The sequence below is a fragment of the Lutra lutra genome, chromosome 10 (genome assembly GCF_902655055.1).
Source record: "Lutra lutra chromosome 10, mLutLut1.2, whole genome shotgun sequence".
NCBI classification, from domain to species: domain Eukaryota; kingdom Metazoa; phylum Chordata; class Mammalia; order Carnivora; family Mustelidae; genus Lutra; species Lutra lutra.
This window is the reverse complement of record NC_062287.1, coordinates 110,066,826-110,091,277: the sequence shown is the minus strand read 5'-3', so window position 1 is coordinate 110,091,277 and position 24,452 is coordinate 110,066,826. Positions and strand designations below refer to the sequence as shown.

Below are 24,452 nucleotides of genomic sequence, written 5' to 3'. Positions count from 1 at the left end.
CAAGCCAGTGACTTCCTGTTTTATTATACTTATTTAAGCATGAGAGCAGGAATTTTTCAGCAACTATTTAAAAATGCCTAAGTCCTTTCATTTTTCACCATCCTGAATTAGAATAGCATTTTTAAAATCAGAACACTTTGAAATACGCATTTCCACTGCATTTTCTTTAAACTGGGTACGTTACAAACTTAAAAATAAAATAAAACCACAGTAGACTCCTTAAGCAAACATGTATTTTATCTTTTGGCCAAACAGCAAACTGACCGGAAATGAACAGCACCAGAATATTAGTTACCCTAGCTTCTACTCACGTCCTTTGAAGTAAACAAGATAGGTATGAACTAACAGTTGCAAAGTTCAACCAGGGCCCTGCGGTAAAATGGAGTCCTTTAAAATATACAACTAAGATACTCAGAAAAACTGAAAGGGGCCAGCACTTCAACCACTAGTTTTTACTTAATATAAATACACTGTGAAGTTCATACCCTAGCTATACCTCAATAGGGTTTAGGGATAAAAAGGAACAGAATTTCTTAGAGTAAACCCAATCACCAGCTTTTCTATTAACAAGACCAAGAGGGAAATGGTAAATAAACCCAAACTATCTTTCTTCAAAATCCTTGAGTTGTTTTGTTTCTTTGGGTTTGGGGTTTTGTTTGTTTGTTGCTGTTGTTTTTAGATTTTTCACTTACCTATTCGAATCTTTTTCTTTTTTTTTTTTAAGATTTTATTTACTTGACACAGAGAGCACAAGCAGCGGGAGCAGCAGGCAGAGGGAGAGGGAGAAAGAGCCTCCCCAGTGAGCAGGGAGCCCGACATGGACTCGATCCCAGGACCCCGGAATCATGACCCCAGCCAAAGGCAGAAACTCAACCGACTGAGCCACCCAGGTGTTCCTACTTATCTAGTTAAGAGAGAGAGAGAGAGAGAGAGAGAGAGATAGAGAGCGAGCAAGCTGGCGCTCACATGCACAGTGGGGCGGGAGAGAGAGTCTTAAGTAGACTCCGCACTGAATGTAGACCCTGACGTGGGCTTGATCTCACGACCCTGAGATCCAGACTTGAGCCAAAACCGAGAGTCAGATGCCCAACTGACTGAGGCACCCAGGTGCCCCCTCAGAGTTGTTTTGTAAGTTGGATTAAGTGGCTTGCAAGCAGGGTTTTCTCTAAAAGAGCTGAAGGTCAGGCAGGTGGGTCACCGGGAAGTGACCTGTCAGCTTGCCACAGAAGGCCTCTACTGTGCTCTGCACGCCCAGAACTCAAGACACAGGTGAAAATGACCATCCAGCATGCACGGAACAGGACCAAAGGGTCCAGAAACCTATTTAGCTCAGACCTGCCACTTAATTAACGGTCTTCTAAGATTACTGAAAAACCTTCCTTCTTGGAAGCAAAATCTGGGCCATGGTACCTTTAGTTCAAAGCAGTTAGGCAGTAACACTGTTTCTGGGGGAAACGGTGCCGTCCTGTCTGTGACACAGGAACTAGTACAGTCAGGCGGTTAAATTCTCTGTGAAGGTATGAGAACATCAGACCCTGCGATGAATGTTCCAGGGCGCCGCCAACACACAATATTCAACAAGGGCCCATATGTGGGATATACGAAACCACCTACAACCACTTGCTTTCATCAAATAAACATCACCTCCTCCCCAGCCCCATGAGGACTGTTAAGCATCTACACGGACCCGGATTCCCACGCTGGCTCCACTACTGGCTGGCCCTGAAGTCTTGCGAAAGGGACTTTACCTCTCTTAATCTCAGTATCCTCACCAAGCAAACTGGTCGTGAGTCGTCGCTGAGAAAGGCCTGGCCCGGGAGCTGAACCGCCCTGGTACCATGACCACAGGAAGTGCCCGCCTGTGCGACAACCACGCCCCCCACACAAGCGTGCAACGTTTAAGCCAGTGCCCCCACCAAACGTTCACAGGCACAGGGAGCACACAGGGTCTCGTGAAAACAGAGTCACAGCTTCAGACATAGTAAACCCGGGATCAGGCCCGAGACTCTTGTCTCTAGCACGTCCCCAGACACTGCTGTTCCTGCTGCCCTGGGTTTAAACCGTTGCTGATCGACTGCAACAAACTGCAATAAGCACATCCGAACTAACTGCACAGCCGTGAGACACAGAGAAAAGCGTGTGATGCAAATGTGTGACTATGTTATTTACTTCAGACACTCCCTGTGGACAAGCTGATATGAGAGGGTTTTCTTTGGACATGACAGATGTAGAATGCAACATACTGTATCACTTTCTAACAGCAGCCCAGAAAGAATGATAGGACAAATGCAGTGTTAGATTAACCAGCAGCTCCCTGAAGGGAGAGGCTGCTGCTTGCCCTGCCTACAATGACAGAAGCACGCTGAGGGAACAACAAGGAAGAGTGTTAAGGAATTTAAAACTCAAACTCTTCTATTCCCAAGAACTGTGTTGAAGTTAGCAATGTTGTGTCCCACAAATGTATCCCCTGCAACCTCCGCCACACACTACTGTTCACCGTGGAACATCTGGACGCAGGGCTGGTTGGGCCCAAGGCAAAACATTCAAAGATTCAAAAGGAGATTCCAAGATTATTAAGAATTTCTGAGCTTATGAGGAACAGCTGAGCATGAAAGCAAACACTTCTGGTCCTGGGGCCCTGAGACCACATGGGTGGCACATGCATGAAGACGGCCTGTCCACGCCATGTCATCACCGGCCCCGCTCGAACAGGCAAGATCCCATGTCCTAAGTGAGTATCCGCTAATGTCAACTCCTCCTGTTTCACAGCTGCAGTCCCTCCAACACGTGGAGTACAAGCCACAACAGGAGAAGGAGCAGCTGCTTACATCCAAGACAATACAAAAGGGAGACTTAATCTCTACACTAAATGCTATAGATTTTTAATATTTTTTCTACTTATGTATGCGATGAAGGGAATATCCGTAATAGATTTCCCATGATCTCAAACAAAGGTGTACAAGCACGTACTGTCAGAGTTCAGAACCCTGTGCCCCGGGGTACACTCCTCCCCAGACCCCTGGCTCCCGGCTGCCAGAACAGAGCGGGCGCCACCTACCGGCTCGCCTGGCCCTGCCCGACAGAAACAGCACCACACGCGCCACGAGGAGCGCCACGAGGAGCGCCACGTGTAAGTTTCAACGTTCTAGTAGCCACATCAAAAAAGTAAAGGAAACGCTACATTAAAGTTAATAGTATCTTTTATTTAACCTCACACATCCAAACATTATTATTTCAACATGTAATTCTTCTGGTACGAAGTCTTCAAAATCTGGGTGTATCTTACACTTACAGCTCATCTCCACTTGGACCAGCCACACTCTATGCGCAAGAGTCATAGAGGGCCAGCGGTTGTTGCTGTCCTGGACAAGAGAGTTCTACTTACGGATTACTACAATTATGATTCAGAGTTTCTCCCCTGGTACTAAAATAACCACCCTCCCCCAATCTCCTTCCACAGCCAAAGTCAACAGTTAACCACCTTTTCCACACAGGGCTAATATGGGGTTGGTGAAGAGAGATTATGGGCCAAGTTTTTCCTTTCTTCTAATGCAAACATACATGAGAAATCATGTTTATTCTTGCACATATAAAGCAATCTGTATAGTCTTCAACTTAAAAAAGTAGGTCACAAGAAAACCAGAACTGTTTTTTGGCCTCTAATATCCAGAAACATTTGTAGGAATTAAAAGGGCTCGAATCAGGAGGGCCATAGGCAGCTCACTACTGGTTTCAATATACACCACCAAATTGTAAAATAGGGACAGGTCTCTGGGAATTTCATTTTCTAAACTAACTCAAAAATACTATAGGGGCACCTGGGTGGCTCAGTTTGATGGGCGTCTAACTTGCTTTTAAGCTCAGGTCATGGTCTCATAGGTCATGGGACTGAACCTCACACTGGGCTCTGCGCTCAGCCAGGAGTCTACTTGAAGATTCCCTCTCCCCCCACTTTGCCCATCCCCCTCTCTAAAATGAATAAAAATGAATTTTAAAAAATGCCTAAAACACTCAAATACGTTGGGAAACAATGTTTCATCAATGTAAAAAAAAAAAAAAAAAAAAAGACACTAGACTCCCCATCATCTTGGAGTAAACTGAACCTTCACAGTCCCCATTTAGATTGAAAACAACTTACTTATTCCAGAAGCAGCAGGCATAGTTACTCCAGCCTCTGGTCAAGTTTACAAGCAAGCCGGGAACAGGACGTACTGGACAAATCGAGCTGCTGAAAGGCGGCGCACACTGGCTCACGTCCTCCCGCCAGCATCCAGACACCTGGAATATCAGGACACCCTGGGCCTGGATGCAGGTATTCAGGAACTCAGGGGGGCAGCATCTGACAAGACCCAAAGGGGGAAGTGCTGGGCTCAAGGAGGGTGGGGGGCTGCTCGCTGGGCACACCGAAAGTCGCCTGCCACAAGAAGGGGGCGGGGCAAAGCACCAATACCGGGGGCGCGCAGTGCCACTGTGAAGGGAGGTCACTTCCGCACTGTTCGCTAACACAAACCTCCTCCTCTCAGCAAAGCTGAATGCCTACGCAAATGTTCTAACTCTCCCGCGAAGAGGCAGAGACATGGAACACAAAGAGTAACAGAGGGACTCTGAGGGCAGCTCTGGCTCAGCACCACAGAAGAAGATGACAGAGGACGGGCAAGTCCACCAGTAGCTGCTTCCGCATTTCCTACTGGTGCCCTCCTCCAGCCCCTTCCAAAGGCTGGACTAACTAAATCAAAGATCACAGTGCCTATTAGAGATACATATTTCTCTAGAGGAAAGGCAACTCTGAGCCACTTTCACTGTATTTGCTTTGTACCTTTGTGAAGAAGCACTGTAACTGCTTCTTCCAAAGAATATGTCAAAGGCAATCACATTTCTACCACCCAGATATTCCAGAATCATTTTTACTTTGTAATTCTTTGACATGTCAGATTTTCTTTGAGAGTAATAAATAAAGGAGTCAATTCCATTTATTATGTGTTATATTAACCAGCAGGTACTCTGAATGCAGGAATACTACGATAAATGGTCCCTACCCCTTGAAAATGACAATAAAACAGAGAAAAGAAAACAACGAAGAGAAAAGAACAAGAAAAAGAGAATGAAAGGTATCAACTCCAAGCCTGTTCCGTAGAAAGGGAGCTCCAGAGAGGGGAGCCTGACCAGAAAGACTTCTACACAAGGCCCTGAAGACAGGCAGGGTTCAGTAGGTGATGCTACAGCAAAAAGTACTCCGGGCCAGCAGACACAGGTCTGCAAGCACAGAGAACAGGAGAGAGGTTTCCAGGAGCTTCAGGAAATTTATGGCAGGGGGAAGGCCCTGATAACAGAAGAGCCGTTCAGAAGGCACAAGGATAAGCTTAGGCATCAAGACCTGGTCTCGAAGGGCCCTGCAGGGATACAGTGCAGAGCAGCACGGGCTCACTGCAGAAGCAGACACAGAACCAGTGGGTCTTAATGGAGATAAACATACTTTAAAATATCTACAGTAATGGTGAAGCAACATATTTTAATAACATATGGAAAGAAACAATTCTGGGCAGAAGCAGAGGAAAGCGACACAGAGGAGATGACATTTAAGCATGGCAGGTCTTCTTCAACAGAGGCTGGACTCCTACAAAGGCCAAGGGAGGGAGAGGTCTGACCTGCTCCAGGTATGGCCAAGTGTTTGGGTGTCACTGACATATGGGGCCAGGGAGGGGGTGCTGAAGACAAAGAAAGGGCTATGAGCAGAAGGTCCGATGCTACTGCGCATACAGAAAGGCCTGCAGTGCAACGGACGGACCAGAGAGAGAGAAGCCTAAGAAGGGAGCAACCCATCCAGAAGCCTGTGTGAGAATGCACAGAAGGTGGGGAGCCCTGCACAGCCTCCACTCTGAAAACCACGGTACCCTGAGAGCTTTCCCACTAAACTACCGCTCCTCCCCAAGCGCCAACCACGGTTCTGTCTCTTCAAAGCCCAGCTTTATTTTTCTTCAGTCCTGGCTATACTACATGGTATCAGATGACAAAAATGTATGGCCTGCCTCTGGCATTCTGAGCTGCCTAGAAAATACACAAGCCTCAGAAAGCAAACATCACCCCCACACCGAAGCAGACCCCAGACCGGCACTCAGATGCTAAGGGCTGTGAGCGGGCTGCGATCTGATCACCCAGGTCCCCTTTGCATTAAAAAAGCCGACTGCCCAGGCGTCTGGGTGGCTCAGTGGGTTAAAGCCTCTGCCTTCAGCTCAGCTCGTGGTCCCAGGGTCATCAGATCCAGCCCTGGGTTGAGCCCCGCACCACATTGGGCTCTCTGCTCAGCAGGGAGCCTGCTTCCCCCCACCCCCCCGCCTCTGCCTGCCTCTCTGCCTACTTGTGATCTCTGTCAAACAAATAAAATAAAATCTTAAAAAAAAACCAAAACAACTGCCAACCTGGGAAAACCCAGTCTTACTTCTGTCTCCTGGTCCACATTAAAGCAAGTACTGTGCGCCTATACACACGGTCATCACGAAAACACAAATGTGTAGGAATTTCTATGCATAATTTCCACAATTTCAAAAACTTCAGTCCAGTATATGTAAAGCATAATATTTTACTAAGAACAAGTTTTGTGGGTCTTTTCAAAGTGAGATTGAGGGATTGGGGAGAAAAAAGACAAGTAATGAGGGGGACACAACGGTAGCCAAGTTCTTGCCAGAAGGTCTCGTTAGAGATCAAAGGAATGAAGGCAAGGAAAACCCAGCTGCATCAAGGTGATATGTGTGTGTGTGTGTGTGTGTGTGTGTGTAAGAAAGAGAGGAACAGGGATGGGGGAGAGAGTGCACACACAAGCCAAGGGTAAGAGATACAATCAAAGTCACATCAGATTATTCTTATGGGATCTAACAGTGGATTTTCCATCTCAAGCCCCAGGATTCTCTGAATCTCTGAAGCCAGACAGAAAAGTCAGCAAATACGAGTCAAACATTAGAGAGCAGCAAGGGGGTGGTTGCTTTCTTCCCCGATGCTGTCCTCCAACTTCTGGGGAAGCCTAAGAACATTAAAAGGAGGACCAGTAAGTTCACCCAGCACCAGTCAGACTGCTGTGTCAAAATTAAGTGCAACTGGCAGAAACCCAGAGGCACTGACAGGGCGCACGGAAGAGTCACAGCTTTTCATGCCTAACATTAGGTACGGGAGCAACAAGAAGACAAAGCACACGCAGCCCAGCAGCTTCCAGAAGCTCCTAGTCCACAACGTCAATGAGCTGGAAGCACTGCTGACATGCCACCAGCCTCACCGCGCAGAGACTGCTCACGATGTCCCCTCCGAAACCACAGAGCCACTGTACGAACAGCAGCCCGGCTGGCCCTCAGAGTCACTTGTCCCAGTGCTAGGCTGCGCAGCGAAGAAAAGGAACGGGCCGCTCCTGTTCAAGCTGCATTTGTGTTCATAAAACCATAAAATTACAGAAAACAAACAAATGGACAAAGAGGGGCAGCAGTGAGCTGGCTGGGCACAGAATAGCGGTGGCCATGTGACCGCGTGACCATGTGACGGGGTGACCGTGTGACCATGCTGAGGAGAGCCATGGCCGACTGCGGCCTGAGCCCTAACGAGCTGCTACAGCGTAGAGAGAAGCAGGTCCAGAGATGCGAGGCGACTGTAGTAAGCGCCACATGAAGTCATGTTACAGTGGGACCAATAAGCAAAGTCACCTCAGAATGAAGTCCGAGATGAATCCGGTCTAGGACCTCGGGAGATCTAATCCTGCTGCAGCCGTTTGGGGCAGATGCCCCTTTGCCAGGCACCGCCACACCTTGCTCTGGGGACGAAGAGACTGCCAGCCACATGGCTCCTCAAGAGATGACCAGGCAAAAGGCCTCGTCACTTGGGGGATAAAATAACCAGCTTTGCTTGTCTTAAAGCTCTTCTGTAGCATCACCAAACATAAAATGAGAGCCAGCGAGTGAAAAACAAAGATGATGTGCGAGCAGGAGAAGCATGAACTCATTAAAGATCAAGCTAAAGGTTATGGCCATGAATACACTCGAAGCCAAGGCAGGAGGAACTCTGGCCAAAGCCCGGATGACTCTGCCCGAGAAGATCCATGCAGGAAAGGAAGGCGATACGAAGTGGCAGCCGTACTGCTCCATAAATCTCTTCTCAAGTCCATCTGATAAAAAACGCATGGCTTCATCCGGGCTGACATGGAGCCTCAACAGGAAAATGGAAGGATTACACAACCTTCCAGATGTTTACTGGACAGACATAATTCTCCACTCCTCTGGCAACTCTAGCAAGAGAGCAATAAAGGACAAAGAAAAAGAATGCCAACAAATGTACGAAAAGAGAGAAAACAGAGAAATAATTCAGAAAGTCCAACATCTGAGTAACATAAGTTTTAGAACAGATCACAATCCACAACCACCTGCCTCATCAAAAATACCTTTTTTTGGGCGCCTGGGTGGCTCAGCGGGTTAAAGCCTCTGCCTTCAGCTCAGGTCATGATCCCAGTGTCCTAGGATCGAGTCCCGCATCGGGCTCTCTGCTCAGCGGGGAGCCTGCTTCCTCCTCTCTCTCTGCCTGCCTCTCTGCCTACTTGTGATCTCTGTCTGTCAAATAAATAAAATCTTTAAAAAAAAAAAAATACCTTTTTTTCCTCCGAGTGTACAGAACAGGACTCTGACCTGCTAAGACCGCCACATCCTATCACAGTGAGTGGTGGAGCAGACCTTCACCGCACGGTGCGAAATTCCACAGTATCAGAGATAAAAAACATTATATTTTATCTCAACTTTTCTTGTGAGAAAAAATACTCAAATAAGGACTGGAAATCAGAATGGCATCAGCTTCCTCAACAGCAATTCTAGAAAAGAGCATTTTCAGACATGGAAGGTTGGAAAGGTTTATTCACTTTCTCAAAAAGCTACCAGAAAACGGGCGGCACCGAGGCACGGCAGTAAGTAGGCAGGGGCGCCTGCGGGCTCAGTCAGTTGAGCGCGTGACTCTCGACCTCGGGGTTGTGGGGTGAAGCCCATATTGGTAGTAGAAAGTACTTAAAAATAAAATCTTTTTTTTTTTTTTTTTTTTTTAAATAAAATCTTTAAAAAAAAAAAAAGGCATGGCAATAGGCCATGAGAGGAAGACATGGGACACATGGAACCGGGTATCCCACACACCGAGAAGCAGAGCCAACTGTCAGAAGAAAAACTTGGGGTGGGGGGGGCAGGGGACACCAGCCACTACAGAGAAAGTCCAGAGGAATCCGCCCCGAGGGAGGCATGCCTGACGCAGAGGCTCTGAGAAGGAGAGCTATGCGCCAGACACATGACCACGCTGAGAAGAATTTTACTAATTACGTCAGAGACCTAGGGAGTAATTCACCAAAATACTCACACTTCTACACTGATTTTAACCAAGGTTTGCTTTAACTGTGTTGGAAGGTGGAGGAAGGAAAGAAGTCGTGCATATGTAGAAGCTAATCCTTCACCTTCACTGTTAGGTCAGCCAGATTAGGAACAGCTACCTGCAGGAACGCAAGCCAAACATAAAGTGTTTGCAGGAAATAAACATGAGAAAACACTAGGAGATAAAGGTACTGACCCCTAGTAAGTAACTAAGGGATGAGGACGAGAAAGGGTAAGAAAGATGCAGATGACTGTTATTTTTTGCTGGAAACCTTGTGGTGCTGTGCGGCTCTTTACGCCACGCACCTGTATACACTGCGCACCCAAGCCCGCGAAGGCACTGCGGGGAAGGAGAGCAAACAAGAGTGCTGAGTACGATCCCTGGCACACTTGATAAGGCTCAGTCTGAAATCAAGATACCATGAAAGATGAGCTAACCTGACCAGTCATGTGGAAAGACGGGCAATAGCTACGTAGACGTAAGAGTCTGTGTGCAAAAAAGCAGCAAACAAAGAAAAAAAAAAAGAAGCCAATCAACCAGCCGGCAGCAAATACCACAATGGTACCTCCTCACCCTTAGGTTCCTTTTCTCACCCTGTTCTTTCTTCCACCAGCACGTGAGCCAACTCCAGAGCCCTGGGACACCCAGGGGAACAGTAATGAAGTTGCCAAATCTGGCCTGCCACCCATTTTTATCCAGTCCCTCAATAAAGACTGATCTTCCTATTTTTAACTGTGGGGGTGGGGGGAGGATCAGAAGAACGATATTCCATGACTTGTGAAAATTCTTTGAATTTCACAAAGTTTTCCTGAAACCTAGTCGCACCATACATTTACATCCAGTCCCTGGCGGCTGTCACACGACGAAGGCAGAGTTGAGGGTGACAGAGACCACATGCGACACACCCATCACTCCGCACTGCTGCTCCACCACACGCCTTCCAGATCACAGTGACACAGTCAGAACTCCACAGTGCCCTGAGGGCCACTTGCTGCACTGCGACATTTTATTATCATCCTCGCATTCCCAACATGTCAAAACAAGAAAAGAACCACTGGACTTGGACTGCTGTGCCTGTCAGAAACGTGGGGTGGGGATTCCCGTGTCACGGAATCAGACGACCATCTGCCGCGCAGGCAGGGCCAGGGCGGGGAGCCCCCTCGCACACACCGCCACCCGCACCCCATGGTGGCCACAGCACGTCCCCACATAAACACCCAAACATCTTCACTGGAGTAGCTCTTAACAGGACAACTTCACAAAAACAGAAGATGAAGATGAAACTTCAAGAGAAGCTGGTCTCCCAGTGGCTTGTCAGCCAAGCGGCGGGGCAGCCGGGGACAGTTTTCCTTCGAGTTTGTGCGCCCGATGCAGCCCCACTGAGGAGTCTGAAATGACGACAGACGAGGCTTCATGCACAGCCCGCATGACAGAGCCACAGGTCGAGCGTTGCAAGAGAAGCAGAGGGAAGACAACGTCGCTATGGCGTGCAGGCGAGTCTGCTGTGACGGGTGACAGCTGACAGTGGGAAAATTATGTGTAGAGCAAAAAAAATGGCTTAACTGGACAAATTTACAAAACTTGTGAAAATGTGCTTTGTATTTTCATCAACAGCTCCTTCGAGAGGTTTTTTAAATTTCCTCACCTGTTACTGAACCGGTAACGTCGACAGTGAACTTCATTTACTCTGGCAGACTCTCTCTCACCCGCAAGCTGTGTCGTGGCTTCCCGAGGGTTCATGTTTTTTACAACTTTTTGAGCCCAGAGCCAAGACTGAAATTTTGCTGAATAAGCAGAACGCTCAACCACCATCACTAAATGCTGAATGGCTCTGGAAATTGGCCTTGGCTGACATCTTGATGTTTCTTGGTGAATTCAACCTAAAACTGCACAGCTGACCAACACCGATCTGCCAAAACCTTCTGCTGTGGTGAGGTCATGTCAGCACTGACTTTGTTAGGATCATAAATTCAAGCTGCTTCATATACTTCCCACGCTGTCAAAACTTCAAAATGAAGTGACATCTCTGTCCCCATACAGATTTGCAGTGGTGACATTTTCTGAGCTCAAACTACAGTTAAAAAGCATTTTTCAGAACTTAATGCAAATGTAAAGGAAAGTTTCCTATTCCAAAATTCATACAGCTATACAAATGAGGATTTTCCTAACCGTTCTCCGGAAGTAATTAAACTATAATGTAACGACCTGCTAAAAGGCAAACAGCAAGAGGAGAATCTAAAAGAATTCTATAAATGCCTTCCAAATGATGAATATACATGCTTGGAGACTGACACCAGAATGTGGCAGCACCTATTTGTGTAAAAAGACATTTTCAAAGATGAAATATGTAAAATCGCATTATAGGTCACCATTAGTAGATTAGATGAACATCTATAGTACAATTTGAGAGGGGGAGCTCAGGCTACGAACACCATTTAGGTGAAATATTATACCCCTAGAAAAAGAATTCCATTCTTCTCCTTAGTTGATCTGTATTACACAATACTGAACTCTAGTATTTTTTGTATTTTTAATTTCATCAATAAAATCTGTGAAAATTTGCTCTCGTTTTATGTTTTGTTTTTGTGTTTTGTTTTTTTTTTTAAGATTTATTTATTTGAGAGAGAAACAGTGAGAGAGAGCATGAGAGGGGAGAAGGTTAGGGGGAGAAGCAGACTCCCCGTGGATCTGGGAGCCCACTGTGGGACTCGATCCCAGGACTCCAGGATCATGACCTGAGCCGAAGGCAGTTGCTTAACCAACTGAGCCACCCAGGCACCCTGCTCTCTTGTTTTATAAATACCTACATAATATCCTCTCTTTTGCCTTTTGCTCTCAAAACCTAAAATATTTCCTACCAGGACTGTGACAACCTCTGGTCTGAAGGACCCTATATTTAGGGGCACCTGGGTGGCTCAGTGGGTTAAAGCCTCTGCCTTCAGCTCAGGTCATAATCCCAGGGTCCTGGGATCGAGGCCCGAATCAGGATCTCTGCACAGCAGGGAGCCTGCTTCCTCCTCTCTCTCTCTGCCTGCCTCTCCGCCTACTTATGATCTCTATCTGTCAAATAAATAAATAAAATCTTAAAAAAAAAAAAAAAAGGACCCTATATTTAAAACGCTGCTCCTCTCTGGGAATCCTCCACTGATTCTAGGACTCCTGGAGACTACTGGGTAACTTTTTTTTTTTTTTTTTTTTTTAAGGAACTAGAGGGACTAGAACAATACAGAAAGGTTTGACAAAATAAGTAGAAAGAGAGCAAGGTCTAGTTAAAGAGGAATCAAATGCACATAACAATAATAAAATCCTAAGATGGGGGGTGGACAAAATGGGTGAAGGGGGTAAAAAGGTATAGACTTCAAGTCATAAAATAAGGCATGAAATGTAATGTCTGGGGGCACCTGGGTGGCTCAGTCGCTTAAGTGTCTGCCTTTAGCTCAGGTCAGATCCTGGGGTCCTGGGACTGAGCTCCATGCCAGGCTCCCTGCTCAGCGTGGAGCCTGCTTCTGCTTCTGCTGTTGCCCCTGATGGTGCTCTCGCTCTCTATCTCAAATAAATAAATAAAATCTTAAAAAAAAAAAAAAAGAAAAAGAAAAAATGCAACGTACAGCACTGTGACTGTGGTTAATAATATTGAATTATATATTTGAAAGGTGCTACAAGAGTTCCCATTACAGGGGTGCCTGGGTGGCTCAGTCAGGTAAGCATCTGACTCTTGATTTTGTTTTTTTGTTTTATTTTTTAAGATTTTATTTATTTATTTATTTGAGAGAGAGTGTATGTGCTGACATGTGCGTGAGCGGGGTGGCAGGGGGTGGGAGAGAGGGAGAAGAAGGAGAATCCCAAGCAGACCTCCCACTGAGCAGAGAGCCCCATACAGGGTTTGACCCCGCAACCCCCAAGATCATGACCCAAGCCGAAACCAAGAGTTGGATGCCAAACTAACTGACCCACCTGGGTGCCCCTGCTTCTCGATTTTGGCTCAGGTTATGATCTCAGGGTTATGACATCAAGCCCTCTTGTTAGGCTCCACAATGGGCATGGAGCCTGCTTAAGATTCTCTCTCTCCCTCTTCCTTTGTCTCTTCCCACCGCCCTCTTAAAAAAAAAAAAAGTTCTCATTACAAGAAAAAAAATGTAACTATGTGATGCTGAATATCGACTTGACCTACTGTAGTGATCATTTCAAAATATATACAAATATCTAATCACTATGCTGTCCGCCTAAAACTCACATGTCATATGTTAACTATATCTCAATTTTTACAGGCTATGTGTTGTATTATAGAAACAGCTTTTAAAATCATTCTTTGAGGGTCAGCTGGGTGGCTGGTGGCTCAGCCACTCAGCATCTGCCTTTGGCTCAGGTCATGATCCCAGTGTCCTGAGATCAAGCCCCGCACTGGGTTCCTTGTTCAGTGGGAAGCCTGCTTCTCCCTCTGCTACTCCCTCTGCTTGTGCTCTCTCACTCTTTCTCTCTCTCTCTCTGACAAATAAATAAATAAAAATCTTTAAAAATATATATAAAAATAAAAATAGGGGCGTTGGGTGGCTCAGTGGGTTAAAGCCTCTGCCTTCGGCTTGGGCTGCGGTCCCAGGGTCCTGGGATCGAGCCCGGGATCGGGCTCTCTGCTCGGCGAGGAGCCTGCTTCCCCCTCTCTCTCTGCCTGCCTCTCTGCCTACTTGTGATCTATCAAATAAATACATAAAATCTTTAAAAAATAAAAAGTCATTCTTTGAACTCTAGTGTCACAATAGAAAAGCGGGTAACTTACAATTTACAGAGAACACTTTAAAAAAACGTAAAAAAGATGTCCAACCTGTAAAACCAGCTGAATTCAAGCTCAAGGTCTCTGTGGGCCCTGAAACTAGTGCCTTCTCTTCCCATCACCGGTGGCTCTGAAGCCGCTGATGAAAAAAGCAAAGGGCATCACAAACCGCCTTCTTTGTGGTTATGGTCCTGATGGTGAGACCACAGTTCTAAGTACATGGTCCTGACCTTCTCAAACCTAAACCCTCAACTTGGGCTGAATTCTCCACGCAGCCAGGCAGGTGGGAAACAGAAGAGGCTTTACCCATAGGGCTAGAGTGTAGCCCTGACAGAGAAAGAGAAGGAACAATGGCAGGACCAAAACCAAAACAACACCACCAAGAAAGCCTGACCAGACAAGGTGCCAAGAGATGAATGAATACTTGGGGAAGAATGTTCCCCCTCGAGATTTTTACAGAATAATACAGAGAAAAGGCTGGAGAAGTCAGAAGATCTATAAAAGAATCCTGACTATCTGGCCCAGGAGGTGGAGCTTCACTGGAAGCCCGAAGGGAGGCCGGAAGGTGGAGGAGAGTCATTCCTGTGGGACTGAAGGGAGAACTGCCCTGGGAGGAGAAGGGACCTGCTACAGCACGTAACTAGAGTGTCTCCCGAGATAAGGAAGCCTGAACCGCAGACCATTAAGTGGTTTATGCCCACTGTCTCCTCAAGACACAATGGAGCAAATGAAGATGGATTAAAAATGTGTCCTGTTCGCCAACTGAGATGCTGAACTGAGCACTTCACTGAGAGCACCAGCACCATGGCCACTTTCTGCAGGGCCAACTGTCAAATACGCGAAGTCAACCTCTGGTCTCTAACAAAGTTTCAGTGAAGAGGTCTCAAATGAGAGCGGTGAGGACCCGGGAGGAGTCAGAAGGCCGGCTAAACGCCGGAGATGGCCTGGGGCCAGCGCACGATGGAAACAAAGCAACCTCAGGCTCGATCCCGCCCACGCGCCTGTGCACGCGCACTTGCAGGGAGCCTAGAAGCAGCAGCAGAGTCTCCACAAGCCCTCTCTCTCCGCAGGCTCCCTCGGCTTGCCAGGCCGGGCTTATCCTCAGCACCCAGATCAAGCCCCCCAAGGAAAAGAGGAATCCCACGGATCGGGGGCTGCAGATTCCAAAACGAGCCAGAGCAAACTGCGGAGGCTGCTACTGAACTTCCTAAAAATACCACAGGGCCCCGGAACCACACGCTGCCTGGTCTAGCCCTGGTCGACCTAGACTCCGGGGTCTCCAACAGAACACTGCTTTCCCGAAGCAACTATGAAGGAGACTCCTGATCATCTTAATGGTCTTACCTTTCAACCAAGTTTAAAGATTAAAAGAAATGTTTTCTTCTCTGTGGCTCCTTGCCCATTACAGGTTATCCTGGTACCAGGCGTCTTCCAATTCACTGCATTAGCAGATTAACCGGAGTGAAGTGGGATGTGGAAGCGAAACAGAAGCTCTCCTGTAAAGAAAAAAGAGCATATGTTCACAGCATGCTCTGTTTTGGTCTGATGACAGCTGCCATTAAAGATACTGGTTGAGGGTCCTGATTTCACATAGAATTGCACCTCAGAAAATTGGGAAGTTCTAGTTAGCTGAAATTTTTTCTATGTGAAAACAGGAAAGAAAAGCACTGTCATCCCTCTACCTCAACTTTTATCCTAAACAATAACCCAGAAATAGAGACATCATAATAGCATTATCACTGAACAAGTAAGAAAAACATATATTCTTATCTTTATCTTATAAAAACATGAATGATTTTTTTTAGAAGATTTTATTTATTTATTTGACACAGAGAGAAATCACAAATAGGCAGAGAGGCAGGCAGAGAGAGAAGGGAAAGCAAGCTCCCCGCTGAGCAGAGAGCCCGATGCGGGGCTCAATCCCAGGACCCCAGGATCATGGTGGCCTGAGTGGAAGGCAGAGGCTTAACCCACTGAGCCACCCAGGTGCCCCATCAATGATATTCTTAATCAACACAGGGCTGACTGTAATGGCACCACACTTTAAAATGCTAAACCAAATTTTAAAATTAGCCGAGTAGTCCCCATGTAATACCTCTAAACACCATAAATTTCACCAGGAAATGTAAGCAAAATATTGAGGTCACTGAAGTACTAACGACAGCCAAACTCTGTCTCTAGGGACGCCTGCGTGGCTCACTGGGTTAAGCAGCTGCCTTCAGCTCGGGTCATGATCCCAGGGTCCTGGGCCTAAGCCTGCTGTAGAGCTTCGAGCTCAGTGGGCAGTCAGTCGGCTTCTCCCTCTCCTTCTGCCCCCTCCCCCTGCTATGGGCTCTCGCTTGCTCTCATAACATAACATAACATAACAACACATAACATAACATGAAATAAAATAAATTGTCTCTAATGTTAATTAATCAAACGCTGCACATGAAAGGACTATAAGCCATCTTCAAGGCACTTCACTGACAACACTACACTGAAAACAACAACAACAAAATCCCAAACTTCAGACAATATGCTAATTAAAAATCCTACAAGAATGCAGTCTACAAGGCATCTCAAAACATATGCTGTATATTGCTGCGTTTCTTCCATAAACTCACTACACTCAAGTCAATGTTTCCCAACAAATGAGGTAATAAATAGAAACGATGCTGACCGCTGACTACTTGATAAAACAATAAAACGAACCAACCAAAACAGTAACAAACCCAGGTCAAGAAAAGATTATTTAATTCTAAACACTTTACCAGTCAAATGCTTTCTAAACATACACTTGAAAAAATGTAACTGATCATCTGAATTTTTGCTTTAAATTGTGAGACCATGTGCCACCACCGTGATACTACAGTCTTCATACAAGACCAGGTTAACATGTAATTGTAAAAAGTGCATCACTAAATGCTGTAGGTATCCTGAGCCCCATCCCAACTGTTCTGTGTGCTCAGGGTTCCAGATCCCTTTAAGAATCTGATGACTTTACGTGCTCCACAAAAAGCACATTTACGTGCGCACACACAAAATTTAGCATTTAAATTTGAGTGGTTGTAGGACCGTCAAAGACAATCTGCAATTGTTTCTGCAATTGTTTCTTCTAATAGCCAAGACCACCCACTGCCCCCACTTGTAGGTATGTCACAGGCTCCCAGCACAGTTGGAGTAACCTGCCTGCCTCACCATGCCGCACACTCCCATCCAGGGAAGCCAAAAGAAAAAAGTTATCAAATGAGCTCACAGCATTATGAATCTGGGCGCTTATTACATAGTAACAAGTGTGCCGAGACTTAATCCACTTTTCTGGAGTAGGGACTCTGTGTAATTGCTCATACTTTATTCATTTAGACTACTAAGGGAAAAGAATGGGGCCTATAATACGGTAATTCTAAAGTGTGAGAATATAAGAAACAAGACCAAACAAAGGAAAACAGAATGCAACAGTGTCCGAGTGCAGTAGTGGGACTCCTGAGTCGAGAGTGTATACTGAATACCCCCCTGAAAACCTCCAGGTCTACAGTGAAGACTACTCGGGGTGTTTTGCCTTGTTTTTTTTGTTGTTGTTGTTGTTTGTTTTGGTTTGGTTTGGTTAAAAGATTTTATTTATTTATTTGACAGACAGAGATCACAAGTAGGCAGAAAGAGAGAGGAGGAAGGAGGCATGTGGAGCTTGATCCCAGGACCCTGAGATCATGACCTGAGCCAAAGGCAGAGGCTTTAACCCACTGAGCCGCCCAGGCGCCCCCGCCTTGTTTTTTATAAAGACACAACCCACAAGGACCAGGAGAAGGCAACAAAACTGGACGTGCTACGAGGGAGCAAAAGGAGTACTGGCTGCAAAAGTTACTCACCGAACACTCAGCTCCCTAATATCCCCACCCTCTCACCCGGAGCCGGCCCAGCCCATGCCAGGCCCGCGCGTGGTCAAAGTGCACTGGGAGGGCCCGGGTCAGCACAGCTGGGGACAGCCTCCCACCCCAACGGAGGGGCTGTGTGAACTGCAGGGTAAGTGATGAGACAGGCACACCCCACTGCCCACCCAGCTCCCGCCAGGCTCTCCTCCCAGGCTCTGACATTCCCAGCCAGGCCGAAGACAAGTATGTCTTCAGAGTGAGCTAAATGACCTTTAGAAAAAAGAACCTGAAAATACTGACATCGGGGACTTCCCAACCAAAGAAGCACTGCTAGCCACTGTGCTGGAAAATTCAGAGCCAATGAGCCCCTCCCATGATGGGAGCCTCCAATCTACCACTCTGAAAAACTAGTATTTAAAAAAAAAAAAAAACCTTTTCATCACAACTTTGCTCAACAGCTACAAGAGCAATACAAGAAGCTCCCACTAAGCCTTCCCCTCAGCTCGCAACAGATCGCTGTGTCACTTTTGCTTGGGTACCCCCCCTCCACCAACACCCCCCCACAAACACCCCAAACGTGAGAGCTACTGCAGACGACTGACCTTTCTGCCAAACAGTTCAGTGCGTATTTCCTAAAAACAAGGACACTAATTCACACAGCCACAGTACACCTATGAAAGTCAGGAATCTAACACAGTACTTGTTGGATTAAATACTTCATATTACAATTCTGCCAAATGTTCTGTAATGTCCTTCGCGGCAATCCTCCCTCACCTTCATTCAGGATCCCATGCCCTGTCTCCTTTATTTCCTTCTATCTAAAAAAGTTCTGCATCATTTCTTTGTCTTTCATTGCACTGACATTTCTGAGGAATACTGGGTATGCATTTCTGGTAGGAATAAATGAGGTTTCGTTGTTCCTAGACTGTAACATTAAGAGGACAGCATGTGTCCTATTACTGGTGAGCGTTTTGATCACCGGGCTAAGATGGTATGTACTGTATTTCTCCACCATAAAATAACCATTTTTCCCTGAGTAATTAATGAGTAAATAACCTGTGGGAAGATATTTTGAGATTATGTTTCTTAAAACATTCACTCAGTAGTTTTACTACCCACTGACAATCTTTGAATCAACTGTTCTCTGATGGTTATAAAGTGATTTTTTGTGTGTGTTAAGTCTACAGTTCCTTCCTCCATTAGATGACATTCTAATTTTAGTAAGGTATGCCCCTTTCTTCCCACTCATCCTTTAATTCCTTAACAGTATGGACTCACAGATTCTTATTAATACCATTATCCACTTTGATGCTCAAGCTGTCCCACATTCGGCCAGCGACAGTCCCTTCAAGCAGACTCCCATGCGCTTTTCATACTTTTTGAGCACTTCCTTATTTCCTGGCATAAAAACATGTTCCAGATTCATCCTGAACATTCTCTGCCCCAGCTCTCAGTGGAGAATGTGATGTAGAAATGAAGATCTAAGAGCCAAGGACGTCCACGGGCAGCAGAGAAAGCCGGGAGAGATGGTAATTTCATACAATTCAACTCTATGTGCTGTGAGTACATATCCCTGACTTTGAAATATGAAGGAAAACCAAAGATCACCAGATATCTTAGGAAAGCCACTATCATAAAAAGTCAAGGGCAAAACAAACAGAAAAGTACAAGCTGGAGGAAAGATGTACCTCCTACACAACTTACTCAGAGAAGACGCTGAGGAGAGAGGCTGTGCTGCAGCCATAGAGGGAGAACAACAGAGAACAAGGGAACAGGGAGAGGCAAGAAGAACCCCTAGATCCAAGAAGACAACTGTGCTCCCACTGGGGAAGGCGAACCGGCCAGACTGGAGCAGGAGAAGAATTCTTCAAAAAGATAAGGCTGAGAGAATACCAGAATACCTAAACCTCTAACTGGCTAAAAGTCTGAGGCTAAAGTGGTTAATGTTTTTTTTTTAAGTGATGGGGCAGGCACATCGCTGGCTCAGTCAGGGGAGCATGTGCCGCTTGATCTCAGGGTCAGAGTTCGAGCCCCACGTTGGGTCTAGAGATGACTCCAACAAATACATAAAATTTTTGTGAAAAGTAATATACTTCCAGGGAAAACCAAGTTGTTTAGGAAAAGTATCTGTAATTTACCACTTAACATATAAATAGCATACAGGGTCATAATGATAAAACTAAATATTGATTTAACCACAACTGCAGTGAAATTATCTTGGAAGGATGGGGAAGCGAGAACGTGAGAGGGGAGAAGAGAGCTAATCCCTACCTTCTATATCTTTTCACAACAGGAAATCAGTAGATACGCTTGAAACTTCAAATAAATAAACAATGAGCATACAAGCACGCAAGCATGAACTTTCAAACACACTCTTCAGGGACGCCTGGGTGGCTCAGTTGGTTAGGCGGCTCAGGTCATGATCCTGGAGTCCCAGGATCCAGTCCCACATGGGGCTCCCTGCTCAGCGGGGAGTCTGCTTCTCCCTCTGACCCTCCCACTTCTCATGCTCTCTCTCTCTCTCAAATAAATAAATAAAATCTTAAAAAAAAATGCTCTTCAGATACAGGGAGGTAAATATATGTATTTTTTAATTGGCTAATGGAGTTCAAAGAATTACAGGAGCCTTTGGGAAAAGAGGATGGGGAGGCTAAGGGAGGCTGCTTATCCCAGCCTACCTGCTAGAACTAGCTTACTCTTAAGTATAAATGTGAAACACTCTGACAAGATGATTTCTTTAAGAAACTGTTGAGAAGAATGCTAAACTGGGTAAAGGAATTACGTGTTGAGACCAGACAGCTGTAACAGCAACACACTAGCTCAGGACCAAGTCTTCTAGCCTGAGCGCCCAGCTATTTCCTCATCTACGAAATAAGGAGTTGGGCTACTTCACTCTAGAGTCTTCCTGTCTCAGTAATTTATAACTCTAACATAAAAACAAAGTAATCTAGGCCTTAAATACGGTGCCAGTGGCTACAGGCATGAGTTGATTGAATTCCAGAAAGTAAGCAGGACTGGATGAAAGAATAAATGAGGAGACCAGTAAAATGGGGGGAGGGGTGCCTTAAAGCCCCGGGGTACGGAGCGGCTGCTGACAGTGAGGGAGGAGTGAGACCTGCACTGTTTAGGGAATGAAGACAAAAGAGTTCCTGATCCCAGCCTGGAAAGAATTTAATATCGACAGTATCCAAACAAGCGACGACACGAGACCATGGGGGGGGGGGGGGCTAAGTACGCCAAAGAGAGGTGTTTCCTTTGCAAGTTAAAACGTACAGATGATGGCGGAATCCATGAGGATGAGGAAAGGTGGTTCCCTCAAAATGGGGGACCCTCCCCAGGTAGTTAACTTGTAGGAAACCCTGAGTTTCACATAATAAGAAAAGGGCCTGGCCAGAGAGCAGAGTATTATAAGAGTGGGAGCACCAGCACAGTGTGTGGAGCTAAAGGAGGAAAAGCAGGGATTTGCTAGGAAATAATGTAACGTGAACTCTAGCAGGTGATGTCCCAGTCCATTCAGGCCACTGTAACAGAATACCGTGCCGGTGGCTTATAAACAAGAGAAATTTCTCACAGTTCTAGAGACTGGAGAAGTCCAAGATCACAGCATTTGCAGATTCAGTGTGTGGCAAGGACCTGCTTCCTAGTTCACTGACAACTGTCTTTTTGCTGTGTATTCACATGACAGGAAGGGGACAGCAAATCTCTAGGGTCTCTTTTATATCCCATTCACAAAGGTGCCAGCCTCATGGTCTAATCACCTCCCAAAGGTCATCCCCCACCAACACCGTCACACTGATGAGGTGTGAAGATTCGTTTTCAACATACAAATCTTGAGGGGGACACAAACACTCAGTCTATAAGAGCTGGCATCATTAGATTATTCCCTCCAAGGAAATGGATCCAGTGGGGCCCCTTCAAAAAAGGAAATCAAGATTTTAAAAAGAGGGTTTTTTCTTTAATTTTTTATACATTTTTATGTTTTATATTTTTACACTTTTATATTTATTTTTGCCAACAATTCCTTAAAGGAGTTACATTTTCTTCAATAGCCATACAACCCAACCCTATCACAAAACATCTCCATTTTCAATACTCTGACCAAGGCCAATAAGGAAAATGCAAGAACAATATAACTATAAAAATAAAACCAGTCAGAAATGAGGACTGGTTTAGCCTAAAACAGTGAAAAAAACAGATTCTCAACTCAACAGTATCTAAATATGTACTTGCTTAGTCACAGAATTTGAGAACAGCAAGAATGAACATCTACCCTTACAAATCCTTGTGCTAGTTATACAAGAGCTTTCAGTCCTCGCAGGTATTAATTCCTATTTTATCGTTGAGGATAACAGGAAAGAACGTACTCCATATAAACCTTATGTGAAGCAGGTGTTGTTGTATCTTAGGAAAAAAGGCAACGAAAATCTCTCTGTGCTGTCATGTAGATTCCAAGATATTTATTCCTCACTGAGGCAAATTCACAAGAGGAAGCCATAGCTCTTACAGAACATGCAAGAAAGCATGTTCTCCTGTATCACACACCAAGCACGAACAATAAACATCTTCTCAATTACAAACAGGTGATACACCCCAACGCCTGAACACATAAAAGCAAGGAACTCTACTTCTGACTAACGTCAGGAAGCCCACAGGTAGACCCCTCAATCAGAGCAGCATTTAATACGGATCCTGGCCCCGTTTCTGCAAGCGTGCTCATTCATGTTCTCCCAAACATCCACGTCCAAAGAGACAGACTATAAAGAGATGGGAACTCAATCCATCTCTCTGAGGTCTTATTCACCATTTTATTCTCATCGCCTAGCACATTATGAATAATTTATAAAGTCCACAAAAACTTGAATACAAAAACATCCAAAATGAGCACACAAATAACTCATAATTGGGAGAAAAAAACCTAAATAAATACTTTGGATGACTTCAGGGCATCTTTCAGCAAAAATTTAAACATATATTTGCATGTAAATATTTATATTTAAATACACGTATCCACACACATAACTCAGCTGACTTCAGAAACACCAATGATCTTAATGATTTTAATACAAGCCATAGCAAGAACGCCAAGACTTCCAAATCGTTACATCAAAAATCACTCTACCGGACACCTGGCTCAGTTGGTGAAGCATCTGCCTCAGCTCATGATCCCAGGGTCCTGGGATCAAGTACATCAGGTTCCTTGAGCAGCAGGGAGCCTGCTACTCCCTCCCCCTGCTTGTGCGCGCGCTCTTGGGCCTGCGCGCTTGCGCTCGCACTCTCGCTCAGACAAATAATCTTTAAAAAGAAAACTATACCAAGAATGCAAAAAAAAAAAAAAAAAAAAAAAAGACTTTATTAAAGTATGAAGCATCCAAGGTAAATCCATAGTACCACTTTTTAAAAACAAAAATCATACATGAAAAGTACTTTAGGGGGGCGCCTGGGTGGCTCAGCGGGTTAAAGCCTCTGCCTTTGGCTCAGGTCATGATCCCAGGGTCCTGGGATCGAGCCCCACATCAGGCTCTCTGCTCAGCAGGGAGCCTGCTTCCCTTCCTCTCTCTGCCTGCCTCTCTGCCTACCTGTGATCTCTGTCTGTCAAATAAATAAATAAAATCTTTAAAAAAAAAAAAAAAAAGAAAAGTACTTTAGGTAAAAACTGTGGCCCCTGATTGGATTACACCATCGTCTGGCTACGCGCCCTGATGGGTACCCAAATCACTGCAGTCATGCATGAAGCCAACCCCATCTAACCTGCTATTAAAATGAAGCCAAGTCAATAAAATTAGCACCCAAAGTACAGCCCAGAGAACCAACTTGGCCTATTACAACAATGCGGAGATGCAGAGCAGTGGTACAGAAGAGCACACAACCCCAACCGCCAGCTGGATTTAACTGGCTCAGCCATGATAAACGATCAAGTTATATTTGATGCAAAAGCTGAAATTTCAGGGCATCTGGGTGGCTCAGAGGGTTAAGCCTCTGCTTTCAGCTCAGGTCATGATCCCAGGGTCCTGGGATGGAGCCCTGCATCGGGCCCTTGCTCCTTAGGGACCCTGCCTGCTTCCCTTCCTCTCTCTGCTGCCTCTCTGCCTATTTGTGATCTCTGTGCATCAAATAAATAAATTAAATCTTTAAAAAAAAAAAAAAAAAGCTGAAATTTCCATAATCCGGAGTATAACTGCAAGAAAGACATCAAAACTTTTTGTAGGGAACCGTGGTAACTAAGTGATTAGTAAGTGAAAGAAAAGTTCAGAGACTGAAAAGTGGGCTAAGCACCCTGAAAGTGAAAGAATTTGTCCACTAAAATCTCAACCCAAGAATGGGATTTTCACTGGCAAAACAAGAAATAGGAAAAGAAATAATAAAGAAAAGATCTTCAAAAAGGTTCTTGATTACTTTCCTAAAGAACGGACTTATTATGAACCAAGAAAAGGCCACAACCAGCTGTAACCCTGTCAAAA

At 45.5% G+C, this 24,452-nt stretch overlaps 1 protein-coding gene across 13 annotated transcripts in view; it reads right to left on the bottom strand.

The window, feature by feature from the left end:
* The window catches only part of PPP6R3 (protein phosphatase 6 regulatory subunit 3), a 142,109-nt gene that overhangs the window by 80,101 nt on the left and 37,556 nt on the right, over positions 1-24,452 (bottom strand). For 11 of the 13 annotated variants that reach the window (XM_047692686.1, XM_047692697.1, XM_047692690.1 and 8 more), the window contains exon 2: positions 15,488-15,639. The exons of 1 other annotated variant lie outside the window; for it this stretch is intronic. The gene's annotated coding sequence lies outside the window, so the exon portion shown is untranslated. Of the gene's footprint in view, positions 1-4,138; positions 4,279-15,487; positions 15,640-24,452 lie in introns of all 13 variants that reach the window. One more of the 13 variants, XM_047692687.1, reaches the window with a different exon arrangement.